This window comes from Rhinatrema bivittatum, chromosome 8 (assembly GCF_901001135.1).
Source record: "Rhinatrema bivittatum chromosome 8, aRhiBiv1.1, whole genome shotgun sequence".
Classification (NCBI taxonomy): domain Eukaryota; kingdom Metazoa; phylum Chordata; class Amphibia; order Gymnophiona; family Rhinatrematidae; genus Rhinatrema; species Rhinatrema bivittatum.
Window position 1 is genome coordinate 264,912,728 of NC_042622.1, and position 24,025 is coordinate 264,936,752.

General features: G+C 47.0%; 1 protein-coding gene across 1 annotated transcript in view; it reads left to right on the forward strand.

The window, feature by feature from the left end:
• Nucleotides 1-417: 417 nt before the first annotated feature.
• Nucleotides 418-24,025, forward strand: part of AHNAK (AHNAK nucleoprotein) — a 68,955-nt gene continuing 45,347 nt past the window's right edge. The window contains 1 exon segment of the mRNA XM_029614890.1: nt 418-534. The gene's annotated coding sequence lies outside the window, so the exon portion shown is untranslated.

Genomic DNA, 24,025 nt, shown 5'->3' on the forward strand with positions numbered 1-24,025 from the left:
CCAGCCAGATTGTCAAGCTCTGCACAGTGAGTGAATCCCCCCAGATGGATCTGTACCGTGCAGACGGTGCCCCTATCGCTCTCTCCTCCATATTCAGTGAGGGTCTCCTGCAAACCGGACCGGCTAGGAGTTTCTCCCCCCCCCCCCCCCCCCAGGACTGGGTTGAGACCCCCCCACCCACCTTGCCTCAGCTCTAGCCTTACTGGCCAGTCCCATCAGTGCCGTGCACAGCCCTGGCCATTTAAAGCACTGGAGTGCCCCGGACCTGTGTCTGACCCTTCAGACCCCGAGGGCACCTGGAGGGGCTGGGCAGAGGTCGGGCGCGCGCGCCAGGTCGAGGAGGCGCAGATTGGCGGCGCAGCTCCCCCCCTCCGGAGCCGAGGCTGCGAGGGCCACACCCAGCTCCAGGCGGCTCCTTCCCTTCCCTTCCTGTTAGAAGAGCCGAGCCCCGGGAGCGCAGCCCGCACTCTGCGCTGGGCTGCGAGCGGAGCGGCAGGAGAGGAGGAGGACACCCCCTACCCCGGGGCATGGCAGGTAGGACGGCGGCCGCCCCCCCCTCCCGCGGGGATCGGGGGAAGTTTTCGGGATGTCCCGAGCAGGGAGGGGAGCGGCAGGCAGAGGGCGATCGCCCAGGCTCAGGGCTGGGCAGGGTCCGCCGCCTGCTCGGGAGCCCCCGCCGGCTGCAAACTTTTTTCCCCGGCGGACTTTCGGGACCGGGGCTCAGCGAGGGGGAGGACTGACCGTCCCAGCAAGAGCCGCAGTCCCGGGGGCTGGGCTGCGTTCCCCGGAAAGTTTGCGCGAAGAGCCAGGGAGGCAGAGCGAAGCCGATTGCGCGCTGAGCTGGGGACGGGGGCGAACTTGGCTGCTGGGGGGGCGCTGGCCGCGCATTCCCCGCTGAAAAGTTGCTGCGCACCTTTTTTTTTTTTTTTGCAGTTCTGCACTAGGGTGGGGCCGGCCCCCCCCCCTCTCCCCGGCGCCGCTGGGAAAGACGGGAGTCCTCGCCCGCAGGGAGGGAGGGGAGGGGATTTTCGGGTTGCTGCACGGACTGTGAGCCGGCCAGAAGTGCAGTGCCCGAGGATCGAGATCGGAGATGCCCGTGCAAAAGTTGCAGCGCCTTTTTGTTTCCCCGAGTTTTTGGGTGCTGCCGCCTTCTCTCCCCGGGGGGGGGGAGACTGGATGCGGCCCCTGGGCCCTGCTCTCTCTCGGAGTGTGCGATCAGAGCGTGGCCCCCACTCCCCTCGATCTCAAGGTCCTCCGGGGCTGCTGACAGGAGGGGGGGGGGGGGACTTGGCATGGGAAGCGTTGCTGCTGCCCCCGATCGCCTTCTCCCCCCCCCCTTTCCGTCGGTGACTTGACTTGGGGGCGGGGGGCGCACCCCCTTGCCATTCTTTTTTTCCCGGGGAGCTCGGGGGCTGCCGCCCCTGCTGGCCAGTGTGAGTCAGCCCGGGGAAGGGTGTGGCACCTCCGTGGCTCGCAGCGGAGGGAGGGAGGGCTGGCTGCGCCCGTTCTCCTCTTCCGAAAGCCTCCGTCGGGGGCTGACTCGGATCTTTGTAAAAGAAAAAAAAAGCAGCGAAGGGCGGAGGAGACCGCGTGGCGCGGGCGCGGAAACTGCGCAGGGGGGTGCGGGGAAGTTCCAGGAGGGGTTTTTCGGTTTCTTGCTCGGAGCCCAGAGGAGGCAGCCGAGCTCCTCACCTGCACCTTCTTGCAAAAAGAAGTTTAAAAACTTGCACCCCCAAGCTCTTTGCCAGGGCTTCAAGCGCAGGTTTTGGCTCGGGGGCCGCGGTTGATTTTGGGCTCCGAGGGGCAGCAGCGCCCCCCCCTCTCTCCCTCCCGCACGTTTTGCCACCTGGAAACAGAAGGAGGGGAGTGGGGAGTGGCTGCAGGTAGGGGACCGAAACTGTCCTTGTATTACAGCAGGAAGATTAGGTTTGCCCCCTCCGGTTACTTAATACTGAATGCTTTTTTAATAAAGACGGTTATAGGTAATAGATGCTTTCTGAATGTGGCTTTCTGTCCTGAAAACGGTGCCCAAGCCTCTTAGTGCCTGCCTTGCCTGCGCCCAGTAAGGAGGGCTGCAGAGGGAGAGGAGCCTGAGCTCCATCAGGCAGAGGCAGTCGCTTGCCTGCGACTCCTGGAGGCCTTTTCCCTGGTGGATGCAGTGCTTGGAAATAACCGCATGCTCTTTAGCAGAATTTGAGAGCCTGGTACGCGTGGTATGGAAGACCACGGCTTTCTGCGGGCCCCCTGTATCCTATTTGCTGTGCCTCCCCTGCGCAGAAACCGTGACAGCGGAGTGGCAAAGTTAGAAGAGAGTTTGGAAAGGAAAGCGGAGATTGCCTTTTTCTGAAAATAGTGATGGCTGGAAATGGGGGGGCTGGCTCCAGATTTTCAGGATAGGGTCGATCCAGTCATGGTTTTACCTCATTGAATGCAAGGACTTGTAGTTCTGACTTTGCTCAGGCACCCCCCTTAGAAAAGCGAGTCCACGAGTCCCTGCGTGCAGTGGGATAAAACCAGGATTGGATCAGCCTGTCCTAAAAATCTGGAGCCCGTTGGCAACCACAAGTGTAAATGATCTGGGTACTGGGCGGACAATAAGAACACCCAATGCTGCTGATTAAGACCGCATAAGTCATGCGAAGCCCAACATCAGTCACCTCAAGCCACTGGTCTGTCAGCCCAACTGTCTAATTGCCTTAACTCCTTTTTCTACCTGGAAGTCCAGGGAGGGAAGGTGAAACAAACTGCATCTGGAGCCAATGCGGCTGCACAGTGGAAATAAAAATTCCTGATATGACAGTCAGCTTGTCCCTGGATCAGCATTTTGCCTCCAGAGACTAAGTAGGCGATCATATCTACTCAATAGGCATACTTTTCTTTTGTTGTTGGGTAGTGCTAGTGACAAAACTACCTCTGTTAGCAAAATGTGCTATAGTTTCAGCTCTTGTGTGTTTAACACCCTCCCTTTGAAGGTGTGAAATCTCCACCATTCCCCTGAGCGGATCCCTGCTTGTTTTCAGTCTGTTGTAAAGTGATTCCTGTGGGGCAGGGTTTCCCCAAATCCAGTTCTTCAGGGCCGCAAACCAATCAGGGTTTCAGGATGTAGAGAATGCATATGTACGAGACCTGTTTGCATACAATGCATGCACCTTATTTCATGCTGGAGAACTGGGGCGCCCCCCCTCCCCCTCGACCTGCTTCCCCCTCTCCAGTTAAAGATGAGACTCTCTAAGGTACAGCAGACGCCCTTTACTGCTGGCCGGTCACACCCAGTGTTCATATTGTGGGTCTGGAAAAAAGAAAAATACCAAAAGCTTTCACTTCTTTCTAATGGGGTCATCCAGCAGTCTGTGTGTGTGTTAGTACAGAGAAGGAAGAAAGCCTCTATCAAAGGGGACAGTTACGTTGTTTCCTCCTCAGCCCTTGTGCTAATTCAACCCCTTTTTACGTCTTGCATACGTGCATGGCCATTCTTCTCCCTTTCCTTGGAAATGAAAAGTTTAGTTGCCGGTGTGTTTTGTTTCTTTAGTGACTTCGCGTATCTTGGATAAAGTAGTTGGGTTCAAGTGGACTAACGTAGCACGCACACTTTCCCCCGAAACCCTGAAAGGAGTCTCTGAAAAGCACATGCAGGTGCCGGTCCTTACTGCTGGACAGTGCTCAGCCTGCTGCCTCGCCGGCCCATTTTAGTGCAGATAATTGGGGGTTTGGTAAGGCTGACTGCAGCTCCAGGTTAATGACGGAGAAGCAGTGGTGGTTAGTGCTGTAAGTCACGAGAGCAGGGGGCGGAGAACCTCCAGTTCTTAAGGACCCCACCTGAATGGATATCCCCAGTGAATATGCTCACGTTAGATCTGCCTTCATTGGAGACCGTGCATGCAGATCTGGCTCATTTAATGTTCATTACAGATGTTGTGTAACCTCCCCGATGGGTAGGTTCCCCACTCTTTGCGATTTTGGGCGTCACTTTATGTACGTTACCTCAGGTACTAACTTATGGGTGAATTTGCAAAAGCTTGTGCGGGTAGAAATGTACATATACAGGCCTAAGTAGCCTTCACCTGCATATTCTGTATACGCCCGTATTTCCACCTTCATGCACACGGATATTTGAGTAAAAAAAGGATCGGTCTAGGGGTATTCTGCAGCAGGGCCAACACTTGTGCATGCAAGTTGCTGTTTTAAAAGGACATTTGCCAGTTTACTCGCGTATTTTTACACTGCTAAATCATTTGGTGTGATATTAAACGTGATTGTTGTGTAGTAACGACTGGGCGGGAGGTCAGGCAGGTCTCAGTGACCTGGAGAAGGACTGGGTGAACTGGTGGGCTAATTGGTAAGCTGGTTAACTTCATGTACGTGGAAATGAGTTCAAATTGGTTGACATCTTGCATATATTTGGGCTTTACATGAGTTAAGTTCTTTATTTTTGCGCTTAAAATGTATGTGCATATATTTTTAAAATAGGAAAAGTATATGTGGTTTCAAGGCATTGCATGCATAAGCATAGATACATGTGCATGTTGTAGGGTAAAAATGTGCATGTGATTATGTACGGGTTATAAAATCCAGTAGTAAAACTATGCAAGGCCATATATGTGCGTAGTTATGTGAAAGTTATCCTCCTTGATTCTAGCCCTTCAGGGCAGGGGATTATCATACCTGAATACTTGACATTTGTACAGTGTTGTGTAAGTCCAGCAGTGCTATAAAAATAAGTAATATGTAGCAAGACAGATGTCTCTGTGCTTTACTTTGCAATAGGAGTTTTTTTGGGAACTTTTGTAAAACATTATAACAGACTGAGACTTTACAGAGTCCTGTCATATGACACACCTGAGCAGAGGCTTATAGACTCTTACAAAAACATCAATATGTGGAGGAGAAGGAAAGCAAAAACAAATACCTTTCCCCAAGCCAATAAGAGAGAGACGGGACATTGCCCACTGCTACTAACTTCATTTTCTGCATCATACTCTGCCTGTTTCTTTAACTCGCCCCAGAATGTGCTGGGGATTGTAGTTTTAAGGGCATGTCCTCCATCTTGAATAAAAAGTAGTGTGGTTGCCATGTTAAGCCAGGGTTACTTTTGGAATGGGATGTCCTAAATTCTTTGGCATTGGTATTAGAAATGAGAGATCTGAGCCAGACTGTTTCAAAGGAGTTGTGGTTATCCCCCAAATCCTCCCCCTCCCTTTTTTTTTTTGTAGATAATACTGTTGCAATGTTTGAATTGTTTTAGATCCGAAAGCTGTGATACTTTGAATTTTTACGCAGCAACTGTAGGGTTTAGATACTCGTACTGCTTTGCTGTCAGGACATGGATAAAAAAAACCAAACAAAAAAAACAGTAACTGGTTGACATCTGTCGCTGTATTTTGAGAGAGTTACAATTAATAAAGTTTGGGACAAACACGGGGCAGACGACAGATGGCATAAGACCAGTGACAGCCCAGTAAGTGGGCACCAGTGGGCAGGCTGGAGGGACTGCCCACGTGTTTGACGTCATGTCTGAGCTGGTTCAGAAGAGAAATCTTCCAGGGCTGCTCCAGCTCGGTTTGTTTTGCACATGCCATGACAAGAAGTGAACCTTACTTTGCAGCCAGGGAATGTTGGGTCCAATTGTAAATCGTTCACATTTACTACCAGTGCTTTCCTTAATGCCTGCACTGTGCCAGAGAGGGCATACAGTGTACGGGCAACAGACCGGTGTGTGCTTGGAAGTTATTTTTAAATCAAGTCAGTGGCACCCAGTACAAATTGAGGGGGATTCTTGTATCTTTCTGCCACATTTTCTTGGTCTCTGAATGCAGCTGCTGTTACTTGATGGTCTTCTTTCCCTGTGAAGGGCTAGTGATATCCAGACACTGAGATCACTTGACTGATGGGCAGTGAAGGCAGAAGTGTTTTTCTTCTCCTTCTGGGAGTGGATCAGCGCATGCAGGAATTTACAACGGGTGCTCAGCCAGCAACCCTCCCTCTGTGTGATGGGTGTGGCAGGCCCTGGTCAGTCCCCAGTGATCAAAGGGCTGCCCTGGTGACATAATCTGTCTGTCTGCTTGTAGGTGGTGCAGAAGGGGGTTGGAGGTCCTTTCATCTTGGCTCTGTTTGTAGAGATTGAAGCTGCAGATACAGTTTTGTTCCTACAAACCCTAAAAGCAATGAGCCTTTCCTCTGTAGTTTATTTACCCGGTAGAGCTGAACTTTCAAATGATGGTTAAGTTAGTCAATATCTACAAATGTGAACGGCAAGGGTTTGAGAACAAGATTTTTTTTTTTTACTGGGGATAGTGGGACTCATTCACACATGAGATGCGGTCTTCTCTCAGCTGCCCAGAACTTGTAAAACACTCATGCCTTTGGGAGTTGAAAAATTTTTTTTGTTTCCCTAGATCCCTGAATCATAATGTAAATAAAGAAATTGCCTCAAGCGCCTACACTTTGCCCCCTCTTGTGAACAGATCCAAGGGCAAGACCTTTCTACTACGGCACAAAGCACCGCTGCTGAGGTGAGAGGGACAGACACTGTCTCTTCAAGGTTTCTTCCTAGGAGCCAGGGCAGGCTAAGTTCTCCCCAGCTGAAGAGTTTTAGCCATGAAAGTGTAGGAAAAGTGGAACCCTAATCCCAACCCTTTTGAAGGGTAAAAACCTCTGGAAAGTGGTTGTGCGTGGCTGCTCTGTAACCTCCTGCTCAGAGCTGCCCTGCTTCAGTTGTTGAAATTCCTTTTGTTACTGCACAGAGAAAATGGCATCCAAAGCTCAGGGTGTGTTTTTTCTGTAGCTGTGTCATGGACTCAGCAAGCATCAAGTAATTACATAGTTGCATGGTTAGGTCGAAAGAAGACCAGGGGTCTAGCAAGTGCAACCTTCTGCCTGCCTAACATCCTCAGCTCTGTGTAACCGATAAAGAGAGCAGAGCTGACTGCTAAGTAACCAAAACGTCTCATTTCTACAAAGTGACTTTTCCCCATTGGAGTGATCCTTTAATACACAGTGACACATTCAGCCCCGAGTTGCATAATTTTAGTCTTCGTTTTCCTTCTTTCATGGAGTTTCACCATGGCCTTCAAAGTGCAGGAGCTGTCAGTGATGTCTGTTCTGAAGAGAGATTTTTGACCAGTCCTGGTTTTTGAACTTACAACCCAGTGCACTGTAGGATCCGTAGTGCTGCTTCTTTCCTGGCAGCTCTCACACGGGCCGATTCAGTAAAGTCCGCGGTCTCCCGGCGCGCGCACAGGCCACTCGCCTGTGCGCGCGATTCTGTATTTAAATGAGGCCTGGCGGTAGAAACGGGCAAAAGGAGGCGCTAGGGACACTAGCGCGTCCCTAGCGCCTCCTTTTGGCCTGGAGCAGTGGCTGTCGGCAGACGCTCAATTTTGCCGGTGTCGGCTCGAGCCCACTGACAGCCATGGGTTTGGAAACCGGACGCCGGCAAAATTGAGTCCGGTTTTCAACCCATGAGCCGCTGGCCCATTTAAAAATTTTTTTTTTTTTTTTTTTTTACACACCCTTCGGGACCTCAGATTTAATATCGCCATGATATTAAGTTGGAGGGTGCACAGAAAAGCAGTTTTTACTGCTTTTCTGTGCATTTTCCCGGTGCCGGCAGAAATTAGCGCCTACCTTGGGTCGGCGCTAATTTCTGAAAGTAAAATATGTGGCTTGGCTGCACATTTTACTTACTGAATCGCGCGGGCATACCTAATAGCGCCCTCAACATGCATTTGCATGTTGAGGGCGCTATTAGGTGCCGCGGGTTGGATGCGTGCTTTTGGCCCCTTACTGAATAAGGGGTAAGGGAAAACGCGTGTCCAAGGGCAGGTTAACAGTGCGCTCCAACAGAGCGCACTGTACTGTATCGGCCCGACAGTGGATCAGGCACTCAGATGCCCCAACACATCCCAAGATAGAAAATGCAAAGAATTCCCTCAGGCTCTCTTCCAAGGTCTGGCTTCTTTCTTTAGGTACTTGCTCGAACCTTGCTTAATGCCCCATCAGTGCCAGTGCGTGATGTCATGAGGACACCATATTCCTTCATATTCTCCCCCGAGTCATAGTGCCTGCGTCGCCAGAGTCCCTTACCTAGTCAGATACATCCCATTGCGCGAATCCTACAGTTTAAAACCTGCTGGCTGACACCACCCGCCCCGCCCACTTCTGGCACCCTAGACATCTAATGCCTCGCACCGGCCTCTGTCCCATCCCCTGCTTCCTTTCCTCTTCACTGAGTTTCCCTCATCGGCCCTCGTGATCCGCATTGAACTGACAAATTCAGATCAGCTGCTTTCCTTGTGCTTGGCTGGGTTTGAGAGCTCACTTGCCAGGCGCTTTTGAAGAATTTGACAACGAGAAAGGGGATAATCGTTATGAGGATATGACTGCCGATGGGCTCTGCTCACAATTTTCCCCCCCCCTTCATGCTGACAGTCGGAAGGCCATAATATTTTAGGACTATATTACAGGCCGTGGGAGCCTTGGGGCACTGTGTTTTCACCTGTGATCGTGGGACTTTGTCTTTCAGCAATGATTGCTATATCACTCTTGGAATGCAGATGGTTTTCTAGCTGTCCCTGGCCTAGTGGTCAAAGCAGCGGGCAGAAAACAAGGAAAGCCAAGGTTCAAATCCTGATTCTCCCATTGATGCTCCTTGTGTAAGTCACTTTATCTCCCATTGTGGCTGTATCTGGCAGGATCTTATTATACTTAAGTACTTATCACCATTTTACAATGCTGTATACATAATGATGCACAAACTTCAAACCTTCTCTGTTAGAAAGGAAACGCTAGAACTAGGGGTCAAAAAAATGAAACTCCAGGGGGATGACTCGGAACCAACATCAGGAAATATTTCTTCATGGGGGAGGGTGGTGGATGAGGATGAAAACAGTAAACAAATTCAAAAGGGAATGGGACAAGTATGAAGGCTGGAAATGAAGAGAAAGGTGCATGGGGGTAACCTGCACAGAGCAGCAGTTAGTATCCTTAACAGAAGGCATGGGAATTAGTACCTACAACCAGTTAAGCTTGATGCTTTTGAAGCATCTTCAACATTGCTCTCAGCTTCAGTGGGAGCCAAAAAGGGGAAATCTGATTCAGACAGCCAATACTGGGCCCCAACTTTTACGATCCGGGAGTACTAATATGCAGATATTAGAAAAAAAAAAAAAAGCACAGGACTGCTTCTACAGCCAGGTTCAAAAGCAAAGCACATCAAGCAGCATTGTCTGAATTAGGAAGGCTGCTCACCCCATAAAAACATTGCTAGCAGTAATTTTGTGATGGGTTTAATTGCCGCGTGATTTTGATAGGGCAACCTACAGGGAGCGGCATTTACTACTCTTAACAGTAACATGGGACACGGCCGTTACTAGATTAATGTGAATTGATGTAAACCGATATGATGGTTCTACCAAATACTGGTATAGAAATTCCAATAAATAAATACTACCATAAGAAACTTGCTGGGCAGACTGGTCCACCATTTGACTTTTTCTGTCATCATTACTATGTTACATGCAGTAGAACCATAAAAATGATAAATATATATAAAGTATAAACAAATATGTAGATATACGTGCTCTAGTGACTTATTCTGAGACAGGATGATTACAGAAAGATGAGTTACTTAATGGCAAGAGCTTATTTCCCTGTATTTAGAATTGGAGGTGTACACAAGAGGAGCTTGGACAGGACAGGTAAAGCAGATGTGTCTCATGGCTCTGACAGAGTGCAGATAAGGCAAGTCTGTCTCATAGCTCTGATATAGTGCAGGCAATGCAGATGCATCTCACAGCTCATGCAGGTGCATTTGATGGCTCTGCTAGAGTACAAGTAAGGCAGATGCATCTCATAGCTCTGATATGCAGGTAAGGCAGGTGTGTCTCATGGCTCTGCTATAGCACAAGCAGTGCAGGTAATTTTATTTAGAGTTTTTTTTATATACCGACAAACATTGGGAACATATCGGTTCACTTAAAACGATAAAAATCAGCAACAAGCGCTTTACAGTGAAACAAAGAACATAGGGTAACATTGAACGGTTTGTGTCAGCTCTGATATAGTTAGGGACCTTCATTTTCAGTTTTTATTTTATTTTCCTCTTAGTGTTTATTATAAGGAACACATTTAGTGGAAAACAGTCAATGTCTTTAATTTGTTTTTCTTCAGTTTTTGTTCACTATAATAAACACAGATCACTTCCTGGGGGGGGAAAAAATAAAAAACAAACATTGAAAATAAAGGTCCCTGGGTCATACTGCAGGCAAGTCTCATGGCTCTGAGTTGGGGCAGGTAATACAGAGGTGTCTCATGTTTCTGCTACAGTGCAAGAAAGGCAGGTGTGTCTGCAGATAAGAACTTTACATTTGTTAGACCTACTAATTACTGCTTTAATTCTCGTTTTCAGAGAAGGAAGTGGAAATGTTATTTTTGCCTGTCCTACCATCTTTCTCCACTTTTCTTTACCTCTGTGTCAGGTTTTCTAGCATTTATTGGTTGATCTGGAATGAATAATTACACTGATTTATGCAAAAAAAAAATGTAAGAAGAAATGGCATTAACTGGAAATGTGAAGTGAGAAATTGCCAGTGGGAAAGGGGGGGGGGTGTGTGGAGCTGGGGCTGAGCTTGGTTGGACCCTCACCTCAGCCAAAAAAAGTGGTTCTGCCTCTTGGAGCCAGGGATAAAGCTTAAAGGTGGGTTAGCGGGCAGAGTTTAATTGAAGACTAGAAGTGCGAGAGAAGAGCATCAAGTCCGAAGAGGTGTCATTAGAGAGAAGAAAATATAGCCTAAAGGTACAGAAACTGCCTTAATTGTTTAGGGCACCACTCACCTGATTAGAAACATCCACGTTCACCTCGATGTGTTGCTTATATGCATTAACACCATGCAAGCTTCAGAAAGAAGCTGTTCGGTACAATGCAAGCCAAATAGCAAGAAAAGCACTCGCAGTAAAGTTGAAAGGCTGAGATAAAGTACATTTGAAGAGTGAGATTCATCCATGTCATTGTAGGTGCAAGACAAAAGCAATATAAATCCTGTACCTCCAGTTCTGTAAGTATGTATTCTGTATCCACCGATGCCCCCCACATCCCTCTAGCAATAGGGACAGCACAGGATATTTTTCTGTACATCTCACCATACTTAGATGACACCAGGATTTTTTTTGCAACCAAAATATACACTTCCACTACCAGGCACATTGTGAAATACAAAATCCTGCAACCCCCCTGTCACATTTCCACCGGCCCTTGCAACTCCCAATTCCATCATTTCCAGGGTCCAGTCCCTGAAAGAGCTTTCCTGGCCACTTGAAAAACTCAATTGGAAGTTCTATGTAATTTGCCTTTACAAGTCTCCAAGCTGGGTTTGAACTCTCCCAGCCTGGTTGGAAGGCAGATGCCCTCCCCACTGAGCCAGCAACTCACTTTGCAAAAAGGCTGGCTTCAAAAGTTCATCTTAAGTCTTTTTAGCCTTTGCTTTCCTTCCTCTCTAGGCCATTCACAAGCAAACAAACATAATCTGCATATATTCTCTCCAAGTCTGGCCCAATGGGCCTAACTGCCACCTCCCACTTTATCTCTTGGGATATTTTACTTGTCTCTTCAGATACAACCACCCACCAGCAGTCTCTCAAAACAATATCCTTTTAATTAGGTACATCCTGATAGTAAAACAGTCTTTATCTATCAGCTCACCTTCCTGGAAGTCATACCAGCCAGTCTTCCATCTTCACAGGAGCACCAAAGTTCTAGTCCTTTCAAGCTGCCAGTAGCATGGTCCTTCTCCTTCAGTCCCCAGCAGAAGACTGAAACTGCTGGGTTATGGAATCTCTTTTATACTCTGTAAACTCCTCCTCCTCTACTAGCTGATTGGCTCAGAAAGTTCCACTCTCACATTGGCCCTCCCCTTGAAGCCAAGGATTGGTCCCTATAGCTCCACGCTTAACTTCCCACACCTGTGGTTCCTCTGTCTTTGTAACATCCGGGGGAAGGAACCAGGGGACGTCCCTAGCTTGGTGTTGCTGTGTTTTCCTTCCCCCCCTTCTCTTGGATCTTTGGTTCCGGGGATTTTAACTGACCTCTCAGGTTTGGGACATAAACCCTGTCACACCCCCCTACTCCTCATTTGGCACATATGTAGCAAATCTGCTATATCACAGCAGCACTAACTCTCAGGACTCCAAAAGCAACAAATTCACCTAGGAAAAGGCAGCACTGAAAATATTACACTGGGCCCTAGAACACCAATACACCCGTTGGGAAAACACATTGAACTAGACTGCTCCAGATCCCTACTCGCTAGCAGAATACCTCAGCTCAGACACAATGGCAGGACATAGACCCTCAGCAAATACAGAACAGTTGATCACAAATTACAATAATGTAGATGGAACCTGAAATGGAAAACCCAAGAAGCCAGGCCTCCCAGTCTCTCTCTCTCTCTCTCTCATTCTCCCCACCTGCCCCCTCAGGGGACCAGAGATGGGGAGAGGTGTGGGCATGGGGAAGGCAAAGAAGAGTAGAGGGAGGGCAGATGGCGAAGCTGGGATTGCAAGATGTTGAGTATAGGGGAGGGGCTCTGAGTGTAAAAGAGCATTCAGGACTGGGAGAGAAAGAAGCTATACATGTGAAGGGAGCAAGATTAGAGTAGGGATTGGAATAACTCTCTCTCTCTTCCTCTTCTTTCATCCCATAAGACCATAAGAACATGCCATACTGGGTCAGACCAAGGGTCCATCAAGCCCTGCATCCTGTTTCCAACAGTGGCCAATCCAGGCCACAAGAACCTGGCAGATTCCATAAAGCAGATCTGTTTCATGTAACTCACTCCCAGACATATCAATAGCTTTCCTTAGTCTACTTGGCTAATAATGTATTATGGACTTTGTAGACTAAAGAAAGCTATTGCTATTCCTGGAAGTGAGTAACAGGAAATATTTATTTATTTGTGTGCTTTTATATACCAAAGTTTGGAGAAGTCCTTCACTCCGGTTTACAGTTATAACAATGTAATACAGTAAACAATAACAGGCACATTGAGCATTGGAAACAATGTAATACAGTAAACAATAACAGGCACATTGAGCATTGGAAACAATGTAATACAGTAAACAATAACAGGCACATTGAGCATTGGAAACAATGTAATACAGTAAACAATAACAGGCACATTGAGCATTGGAAACAACGTAATACAGTAAACTATAACAGGCATCTTGAGCGTTGGAAACATCGTGATGCGGTAAACTATATCGGGTGGTTTTGAACATTGCTAACATTGGTAGATGGTTAGTCAGCCATTCCCAAATCCTGCTTGCCAGCGTCCACCCCCCCCCCCCCCAACTAGCCAATCAGTCACCAATCCAGGACTCTTCCCACAGCTAATCAGCCTCAACCACTCCCAGCCCGCCTTGACCCCCCCCCCCAGCCAGTCTCCAGCCTCAGACCCCCATGTCCCCAACCAGTCTCTAGCCGCAGACAGGTTCCCCTCATCCTTTCCAGCCAGTCTCCAGCCTTTGAGCCCCCACCCCCAGTAACTTCCCCCATGCAGGTTCTCCTGCCAAAGTGCTGGCTTCCAGCCAACAGTGCGCAGCACTGGTCTCGCGAGCCATGCAGAGCAGTACGCGAGATCTCACACTAATCTGCTTGTCTCACAAAGACCAGCTCGAGCACGCAGACAGTTGTGGAGTCGTGCAGGCAGTGAGAACTTCCAGGATGGCCTCCGAAAAAAAGTTGGATGGGTCAGGGCTGCAATGCATATACCTGGCTCACCCCCAAGCACTTATTTGTCTGATCTGTCTGTCTTGACGAGATTGTAAGCTCTATAGAGCAGGGACTGTCTTTCCTTGGTACTTATGTGTATCTGTAGAGCACTGTGTACAGCTTGTAGTGCTATATAAATGTTTAGTATTTGTATGTTTAGTATTTGTATGTTTAGTATTTGTATGTTTAGTATTTGTATGTGTGACATCACCCCTGTGATGTCACACAGGTAATGGAGATGTCTCACTGGTTTAATATGGTGCAGGCATTGCAGGTGTGTCTCATGGCTCTGAGTAAGCTTGTTGGGTGTCATGGTGGGAGGTATTGGGGTGCTGTAGTATATGGTAAGGTGATAATGTCTCTGTAGGATAACTCGGGGTGCTGTGACATCATGTAGTAAGGTGATTGTATCTCAATGCAGAAGATGGAGCTGTAATATTATTTATTTATTTATTTAAAACTTTTCTATACTGTCGTATAGTAGAGCACCATCACTACGGTTTACAGTTAGGCACAAATATGTGGTTTCTAAATTATCCATAGGGTGCCATTATTATACGGTTACATAGTTCAATAATATACTATCAGACTGGGGTAAGAAATTTTGTATGTCCCTTGAAAAGTAATATCCCCATTTGGGGCCGAGTTTTGCAGGCTTTTTTTTTTTTCAGTAGACAGAAGGGGCGGGACCTGCTTGGTAAATCCTGACTTCAGGATTGTACTGTTTGTGTTGGAGTGAATGATTAGCTTTGCTGGCTGTAGTGACATTAACCTAGCCAGTGTGAGGGTGTGCTGGATTTCTTTCTGAGTCTCCTTGTCTCTTAGCCAGCGTGCAGAGAGACTCTGCCTATGCCATCAGCTGCATTCTGCTTGCTCTTTCAACCCTTTGGTATAATCCTTCCACCTAGCCAGTCTCGGTGCATGTTCACAAACAATAGAACAAGCCTGATCCGGCCAATGACGAGATCAGTTTTGTTCACAAAGCCTGTACAGAGGGCTTTCCTACCACACGAAATGGAACTGTTGCTGTGTTCTAATGCCCCTGTCTGATGAATCACCGACAACAATTCGAGTCCCCCTCTTCTCCCAAAAATACTCTCATCAGAGCGGCTACAATAGGGAGACGGGGAGTGAATCAGTGGGATCATTCAAATCTTTATGTGCCAGGATGCCAATATTTTATATATTCCATATCTTTCCATTCATCTGTCTGTCTAGCATCTGGCTAGCCTATCTGGTATTTAGGCTTGATTTAACTGGAACATACATCTAGCCATTAATGCCTCTCTCTATCTATAAATCCATCTTATTTGTTTTTCTCTTCATACTAATTCAAAGAGAACCATGGGTAAAACAGTATGATTGCCATTTCCATGAAACGAGAGTTGTGCAATATAAGATTGATAAGTGACTTGAGAGAACTCTGACAATGTCTATCACCAGTGTATCTTCCATGTACAATTTTATCTTGTGGGATGAGGGATGCTCTGTTCTCAGAGATTCCATCCTTTCAGGCTATATCCTATGGGGAGAGGGGGACTCTCTCGTCCCTGGAATGAAGAGGGAGATTGGAAAAGTGCGATACAAATACTCCATTTTGTATTTTCTTTGACTGGAGCACAACAGCATTTCTGAGATAATCCAAAGGGTTCATCTTTGTTTGAGTTCATGAGAAACAATGATCTACTTTTTGGGTTCTACTAGGTGCTTGTGACTGATCACTCTCTGGGATGGGATGCTGGGCTCAATGGACCTTGGTCTGATCCACAATGGCATTTCTTATGTTCTTACATAAGTATTTTGTTTTTGGATTTGTTATTGGTGCTGTGCCAACGCTGTCCTGGTCTTCGAAGCCTGAGGGCCACTGACTTCCATGCCTGCTCCTGCTTGCTGGCGTTCTCCTAGGCATGTGCGCACGTCTGTTTAGAATTTAAAAGGACCGCAGCAGGAAAAGCCCCATGGCCCCTCCTGATGACGTCCTTCTTCTAGCTCTATAAAAGGGCTCTTCAAATGCTTCCTTGTGGCCTTTGCAAGGGTCTTCAGATCCTGTGGTCTCCTAGTTCCTGCAAGGTCCTTCATGGTCTCTCATCTTGTTCCTGGTCTCCTGTGATCATCGATGGTCTTCCTGTTCCTGGTCCTCATCGTCAGTCCTGCTTCCAAGCCTTTTTCCAAATCTTCGGTTCCTGTTCCTAGACTGTGTCCTGCCTGAATCTTCCGATGGTTCTAGTCTTCGGAGTCTTCCAAGTTCCTGAGTCTGAATGCTGAGTTCCGAGTTCCTGAGTCCTGTCCTTAGACTTTGGAGTTCTTGTTCCAGCTTCTGTCTTGTTCCAAGTCTTTGAGTCCAGTGCCTGCACCACTATTGGTGTGGTCTGCAGCCAGTTCCAGGGTTTTGTAGGGCACACAGTGGCACTGGACTCTCTCAGAGCCTTTGTCATGTTTCCAAGTCCTGAGCTTTCATCATGTCCAAGTATTCAGCGTCTTGTTCTAGTCTCCAGAGTCATCTTCTTAGTCCAGCTTTTGTCTGTCCTCACGCACAAACTGCTTCACAGCGACAGTCCGAAAGGGCTTTCGAGTGGCTGGAGGGCTGCCCCAGAGACTAGCAGGGGGGGTTGGTTCTCAGTTCCTGGAGTGTGTTGGACGTTCCAAGTCAAGAGGGTTCCTGTTTCCAAGCCAAAAATGTTCCTGTTTCAGCTAGCCCCTGCTCAGATGCATTTGCCTACCAGTGGCATGGACCACGGTCAGCCCCAGGGTTGTGCAGGTCGTATCACGGCACAGAGGCTCACGCCTCGAGCGCCTGTCTGTGCTCACAACACTAAGTTCTACTTTCTCTGGGTTATGGGGTCTGTGTCTGCATACCTTTGCTGTTTCTAGGTTTAAAGCAGATATGTATTTCAGGACAGCCAAACTTTGAGTGCAAAGTTTCTTTTTCAACTTGGTAGAAATAAAAGTTGATAAGCTGTAGGATTTCTTTCTTTTGGGCTAATACAATATCGGGCGGATTTTCAAAGCCCTGCTCGCGTAAATCCGCCCGGATTTACGCGAGCAGGGCCTTGCGCGCCAGTGGCCTATTTTCCATAGGCCGCTGGTGCGCGCAGAACCCCGGGACGCGCGTAGGTCCCGGGGTTTTTGGACGGGGGCGTGTCGGGGGCGGGGCCGAATGACGCGGCGTTTCGGGGGCGTTTCGGGGGGCGTGGTTTCGGGCCGGGGCGTTCCGGGGCGTGGCCGCGCCCTCCGGAATCGCCCCCGGGTCGAGTCTCGGCACGCCAGCAGCCCGCTGGTGCGCGTGGATTTACGTCTCCCTCCGGGAGGCGTAAATCCATGGATAAAGGTAAGGGGGGGTTAGATAGGGCCGGGGGGGGTGGGTTAGGTAGAGGAAGGTGAGGGGAGGGTGAAAGAGAGTTCCCTCCGAGGCCGCTCCGATTTCGGAGCGGCCTCGGAGGGAACGGAGGCAGGCTGCGCGGCTTGGCGCGCGCCGGCTGCCCAAAATCGGCAGCCTTGCGCGCGCCGATCCAGGATTTTACAGGATATGCGCGGCTATGCGCGTATCTTATAAAATCCAGCGCACTTTTGTTTGCGCCTGCCCATCCCACCCCCCACCTACAGTGGGGGGTGGGATGGGGCAGATTCTGTACAACTTCTTATCTGTGAAAAACTCAGTTCTGTTGCTTCTTGCATTCCTTGTTGTTAGCAGATACTTTAATCTCTCCCATATGGGCCCCATGCTTAATGTTTGCTATTTAAATATCTGTTTAATAACCCTCCCCCGACCCCCTTCCCGCCTTTCTGGCTTTTTTCATGGAATTAGTCCGCCTAACATATAGGTTTGGTCTTTAATATTGTTGGTGCAGAGCTTGGAAGATTCCTATAATCCCAGGGCTCTGCTTTATGTGAGTGTTGGGGCACTGACTCAGTTTGGGGCCGATGCAAAAAGGTACAGAAAAGCAGAAAAAAACTGCTTTTCTGTACTTCTTTTTTAAAGTAAAAAAAAAAAAACCCGGCAGACCGCGAGTTATGAAGACCGAGGCCGGTAAACTCGGCCTCTGTTTTCATAACCTGCAGCCGTGGCGGGTCGCGACCCTAGCGCCTCCTTCCTAGTGCGACCCCCTAATTTACATATTGCATGGCGTCGCCCTTTGCGGGCAACCATGCGTGCGTTAAGAAAGCGGGCGCTGAAAAGGCAGCGCCCGCTTTCCGCGAACATTATTGCATGGGCCCCTCTGTGCCTGCTTCTGTTGATTTTGCCCTTTTAGTCCATTTTGAGGTGCAGGAAAAGAGATCCTTTGATTCCGTGCTTGTACGGCCTGAATTTAGAGAGTGTATCGTAAAAGCGTTGCTGATGTGTGGAGTTTGAGAATCCTGAAGTGATGCTTGGATCATGGCAGAACGATTATGCAGTTGAAAGACCAAGAGGGCCAGATTCATGAAGGCTTTTCTCCCATTTTGTGGAAGAGGGGTTCCAGATTTGGCCTGGTAGGCTGACTCTGTGGGCCCAGGCCTCTCTTCCCCCCCTTCTGATTCAGCACTGCTATCTGGGAGGGAAAAGGTGTGTGATTTGTTGGTCTTTGTGATTTGTTGGTCTTTGTGGTTTTCATGACTGTGCAGACATAAACATTTGATTTTATTTATTTGCATCCTTATCTATTTCTGGGTTTTTTTTTCCCTCTCCTCCCTTTAAAAGCCAGGGTGGAAGCTAATGGGAGATCTGCTCATAATTGCAAACAAAATGTATAAGATTTGTGGTGTGTGTGTGTGTGTACATATTTAAGGGCGGTAGTTTGCCAAAGGAGTTGTGTGCACAGAAATGGACTTTTAAAAATTGCCCGGGGGAGGGGGTTGTGTGGTGTGTGTATAAAGCCATTTCTCGCATACGTACACGCTACCGAGAGGTGGTGGGGGTGGGTGCTGGGACACGGCTCACACACGTACGTTTTGATTTTCACAAGCCTGTACCCATGCACAAAGTTACACGTGCTCCTGAGCAGATGTAACTTTGGGTGCATGTACCGGCGCCTGTTCTGCGCACACCAGTGCATTTTCAAAGCGGATTTATGCGCAGAAAGCCACTGGGAACATTCTGGCTGAAGTCCTGCAGGTCAAAGCTGCTTTTGCAGACTGTAGCTGATGTGGGCTGCTTGAAAATGAGCCTCACAATGTTTAGGTCCGTGAGCGTGTGGATGTTCGGGTCTTTAGGTTTATATATCTTTTGCGCCTGTGTGGCTGGGATCATGTTAAGATCCACTGTGTGACAAAATTGTGATTAATCAAAATCTGAAAATCTGACAAGTTGATTGATGATTGAGACCAGGGATGGACAAGAAATGAGAGCAATTTCTGTGTGTGTTTGGGATATTACAGTATTGTCTGGCTAAATCCTGAGATCTGCATGTTTTTTAAGACTAAGATTTTATTGATTCTTTGAACAAAGATGAAGCAATTTACTCTCTGTAACATGAAAGGATGCATGTGCATATCCACTTATTGAAACATAGCTGCATTGAGGTGTTACAGGAAAACAAAGAAAGAACATGAGAAAAAGGATCACATTTTTTTGTATTTTTTCATAGCCATCGTTTTCACGACTCATGGTGGGACCCTGGTCCAGAGCGCCATCTTTAAATAAGTGATTATAGCGTTGAGAAAACATCTAGTTTTCTCTCTTACATCCTATTACCCCAGTTCACATGGCAGGGGGTTTCCTAAATTAAGAACCTAAGGAATGACGTTACATACTGAGTCTCTGACAGTATTAATCTGGATGAAGTACCCCGGCAGATCTACTTCCTGTAGTTCCTTCCCAGCTGCTGGCAATAAGAGGTAGCGATCCCCAAGCCTGTCTGGCTAATAGCTGTTAATGGATCTGTCCTTCCAGAACCTTTCCTCGCTATACTGCTGGCCTTGCCCACATCCTCTGGCAACCAATTCCACAGCTTCATTGTGCATTAATTGAAAAACCTTCTGACATTTGTTTAAAATCTGCTACCAGTTAGTATTATTTCAGAGGGGAAATAACCATTCCCTATTTACTGTTCCACTTCACTCCTGATTTTATAGACCTCTATCATATCTCCCGTCAGTCCTCTCTTCTCCAAGCTAAAAAGCCCTAAACTGTTTAGCCTTTCCTCATAGGAGAGCGGATCCATCCCCTTTATTATTTCTGTTACACTGCTCTGCACCTTTTCTAATTCCCCTATATCTTTTTTAAGATGGGGCAAACAGAACTGCACGCACTACTAAAGGTGCAGTCACACCGTGGATCAATACAAAAGCAATATGACATTTTCCATATAATTCCTAACATTCTGTTTGCTTTTCTGATCACCATCACACATTGAGCTGAGAATTTCAATGCATCATCCACAATGACTCCAAGATACTTTTCCTGGGTGATGACTCCTAATATAGAACCCAGCATTGAGCACACAAAGCAGCAATTTTGAAGAACTGTCAGGGGCAGCAGGGAGCAAACCTACAGCCCCCAGGTATTCAAGGCTAGGGTCACTTAACAGTGGAGCCCCAGGGACTATGAATCAGCAAGAACCCTGCCCCAAATAGGGAGCTATTTGTAAGGAACCCAAGTCTAACACACCTTTGCTGGTCCATCAGTCCATACAGAGTTTGTTCTGCCTGGCCATGTTCCTTGGTATTTGGCTATGTTCCTGCTTCCTGCTTCCTGCTCCTGTCCTGCTCTTTGGCCCTTCCTGCTTCTGCCCGGGAAGTCCTGCTGTCTGCCTGCACCCAAGGGCTCAAACCCACAGGGAATAGCAGTGGTTCCAGACCACCCGGCCTCTCCAAGGTGTGCCCTTGCCGGGTTACCGTACTTATACTCAGGCTCCAGTGGAACACGCTGTGGCAATAATCTGTTTAATTGTAAGGTATATGCAAACTTTTATCCACACATTCCTTGCAACTTATTTTCAAAGAGAAACTACCTGGGAATGCCTCTCTTTAACCCAGTTAAAAGTACGTGCATGGTTAAATTCTGCACGCTCTTACAGGAGAACAACTTTCAGCCAGATCAGTCTATCTGGACAAATACCTGTTTATCTGTGTAAATGCCTTGGAAAATTGTTCTCTCCTGTGTGCAGTTTATCTACATTAAATTTCATCTGCCACTTAGATGCCCAGTTCCCCAGGTTTGCAAGGACCTTGTGCAGTTCCCAGCTTGCTACCTACACTATCAGAACTCTTATCCACTCTCTCATCTCCACCTGCTCCTCACAGGTCTCCCCGGCGAGCCATCTCTCCACTGCAATCTGTCCTAAATTCAGCTGCACGACTTCCTTTCGCCAAAGTCTTTATGCTCACATAACCCCTGTTCTGAAGTCACTGCATCGGCTCCCTATCTGCTCCCGCATACTGTTCAAGCTCCTCTTTCTCACCTACAAATGCCTGCACTCTGCAGCTCCTCACTGCCTCTCCTCTCTTATCTCTTTCTACTCCCCTCCTAGTGCACTCTGCTTGTCAGATAAGTCACTCCTATCTGTGCCCTTCACCTGTACTGCCAATTCCCAGCTCTGTGCTTTCCACCTGGCTGCGCCGAGTGCTTGGAATAGTCTTCCTGAACTGGAGCGTCATTCTCCCTCTCTTACCGTCTAAAGACCCAGCTTTTTGAAACCGCTTTTAAATCTTATGCCTGATTGTCTGCTTATAGACTTGTTAACTGACTTTCTTTTCTTTTAAACCATTGTCTTGGTTTATGAAATACCCCAAGTCTCTCGTCCTGTCTATCTTATTAGATTGTAAGCTCTATGAAGCAGGGACTTTCTTTTTTGTACGTTTGTACAGTGCTGTGTATGTTGTGTAGTGCTATAGAAATGTTAAGTACTGAGTGGATTACTTTAAATTTCAAAAAGCAGTAAAATTTTGGCTAGTCACACAAGCCTTTGAATGTTTACATCTTGTAGGTGGCTTTGTTTCAGACCAGAGTTTATTGGATTCAGTAAGTTACTGTCTTGTTTAGAAATGTTTCACTGCATGCACAGATTGTAATCTTACTTTTTGTATTTTATTACCTGGGTTTTTAGTTTGTGAAGCGCTTGGGTAATTCATTTTGCAGGCAATATATAAAGTTTAATAAACAACAATATTTTAACTACTTGAATATTTTTGTGTCACCTGCTAATTTGATTACATCACTCACTGCTCACTTTTCCAGATCATTAATGAATAAGTTAATTAACACAGTTGCCAGTGCAGATCCTTGGGGCACTCCACTATTTATACCTTTTTCCATTAGAAAAACTGACCTTTTAATCCTATACCCTTTGCTTCCTATTTTTTTCACCAGTTACAGTCCATAATACATCATCTTCTATGACTTTTTAGTTTTCTGAGGAGACTCTCGTGAGGGTCTTTATCAACATAAGAACATAAGAAATTGCCATGCTGGGTCAGACCGAGGGTCCATCAAGCCCAGCATCCTGTTTCCAACAGTGGACAACCCAAGTCACAAGTACCTGGCAATTACCCAAACACTAAGAAGATCCCATGCTACTGATGCAATTAATAGCAGTGGCTATTCCCTAAGTATAATTGATTAATAGCCATTAATGGACTTCTCCTCCAAGAACTTATCCAAACCTTTTTTGAACCCAGCTACACTAACTGCACTAACCACATCCTCTGGCAACAAATTCCAGAGCTTTATTGTGCGTTAAGTGAAAAAGAATTTTCTCCGATTAGTCTTAAATGTGCTACTTGCTAACTTCATGGAATGCCCCCTAGTCCTTCTATTATCCAAAAGTGTAAATAACAGAGTCACATCTACTCGTTCAAGACCTCTCATGATCTTAAAGACCTCTATCATATCCCCCCTCAGCCATCTCTTCTCCATGCTGAACAGCCCTAACCTCTTCAGCCTTTCCTCATAGGGAAGCTGTTTCATCCCCTTTATCATTTTGGTTGCCCTTCCCTGTACCTTCTCCATTGCAACTATATCTTTTTTGAGATGTGGCGACCAGAATTGTACACAGTATTCAAGGTGCGGTCTCACCATGGAGCGATATAGAGGCATTATGACATTTTCCGTTCTATTAACCATTCCCTTCCTATTAATTCCTAACATTCTATTTGCTTTTTTGACTGCTGCAGCAAACTGAGCCCATGATTTTAAAGTATTATCCACTATGATGCCTAGATCTTTTTCCTGGGTGGTAGCTCTTAATATGGAACCTAACATCGTCTAACTACAGCAAGGGTTATTTTTCCCTATATGCAACACCTTGCACTTGTCCACATTAAATTTCATCTGCCATTTGGATGCCCAATCTTCCAGTCTTGCAAGGTCCTCCTGTAATGTATCACAGTCTGCTTCTGAAAATGATTGGCTTACCTTAGTACACTAGTTTATTTACACCTTCAAATAATTCTAATAGATTAATAAAAGAAAGCTTTCCTTTGCTAAATTTTGGCTCTTCCCCATTAGCCATGTTTATTCATGTGCGCAGAAATTCTGTTCTTAACAAAAGGTTCCAGCATTTTGCATGGCACTGACAGGGTTACTCTTCTGTAGTTTCCAGGATCATCCCTAGAGACCTTTTAAAAATCTGGTGTTACATTGGCTACCCTCCAGTTCTCGAGCACAGTGGCAGATTTTAATGATAGATTACAGATTACCAGTATCAGGTCTGCAAGTTCATGTTTGAGTTCCATCAGAACTCTGGTGTAAATACCATTAGGTCCTGGTGATTTTCTGCTATTCAATTTGCTCTAGAACCTCTTCCAGATTTACATTGCTGTTCAGTAGTTCGAGTTATTGCCGACAAAGAACATTTCCTGCACAGGTATTTATTTAGATTTAACTCACACCTTTTCATTGGCAGATCAAGGGGAGTTACATTAAGGTACAGTAGGTAGTTCCCTGACCCCAGAGGGCTTGCCATTTAAGGCCTAGATTCATCAAACTGCTATATTTATTGTGGGAATATCGTGCGTTAGTGGCCACAAAAAGGGGCGTGGCCAGGCCCATTTTTGACATTCCACATTACGTAGGTGAAAAACGTAGCTAGCCCATGATAATATTTTTCGTCGCGGGACTCAGGATCGCGGTGTGCGACGCATTAGCGCATCACAAATCCGAACTGGGAGATATGTGCACAAGTTGGGTCGGTACGTGCAGAATGGATTTTCAAAGCTGAGTAGGCGCATATCTCCTGCTATGTGCACGTATGAAGAGTATCGATAAAGGGGTGGAGAGGAGGCCAGTAGATGTGCGTGTATATACTTACGTGCACAGGTGCGTGCTGAGGTCCTCTACCTCTTAAC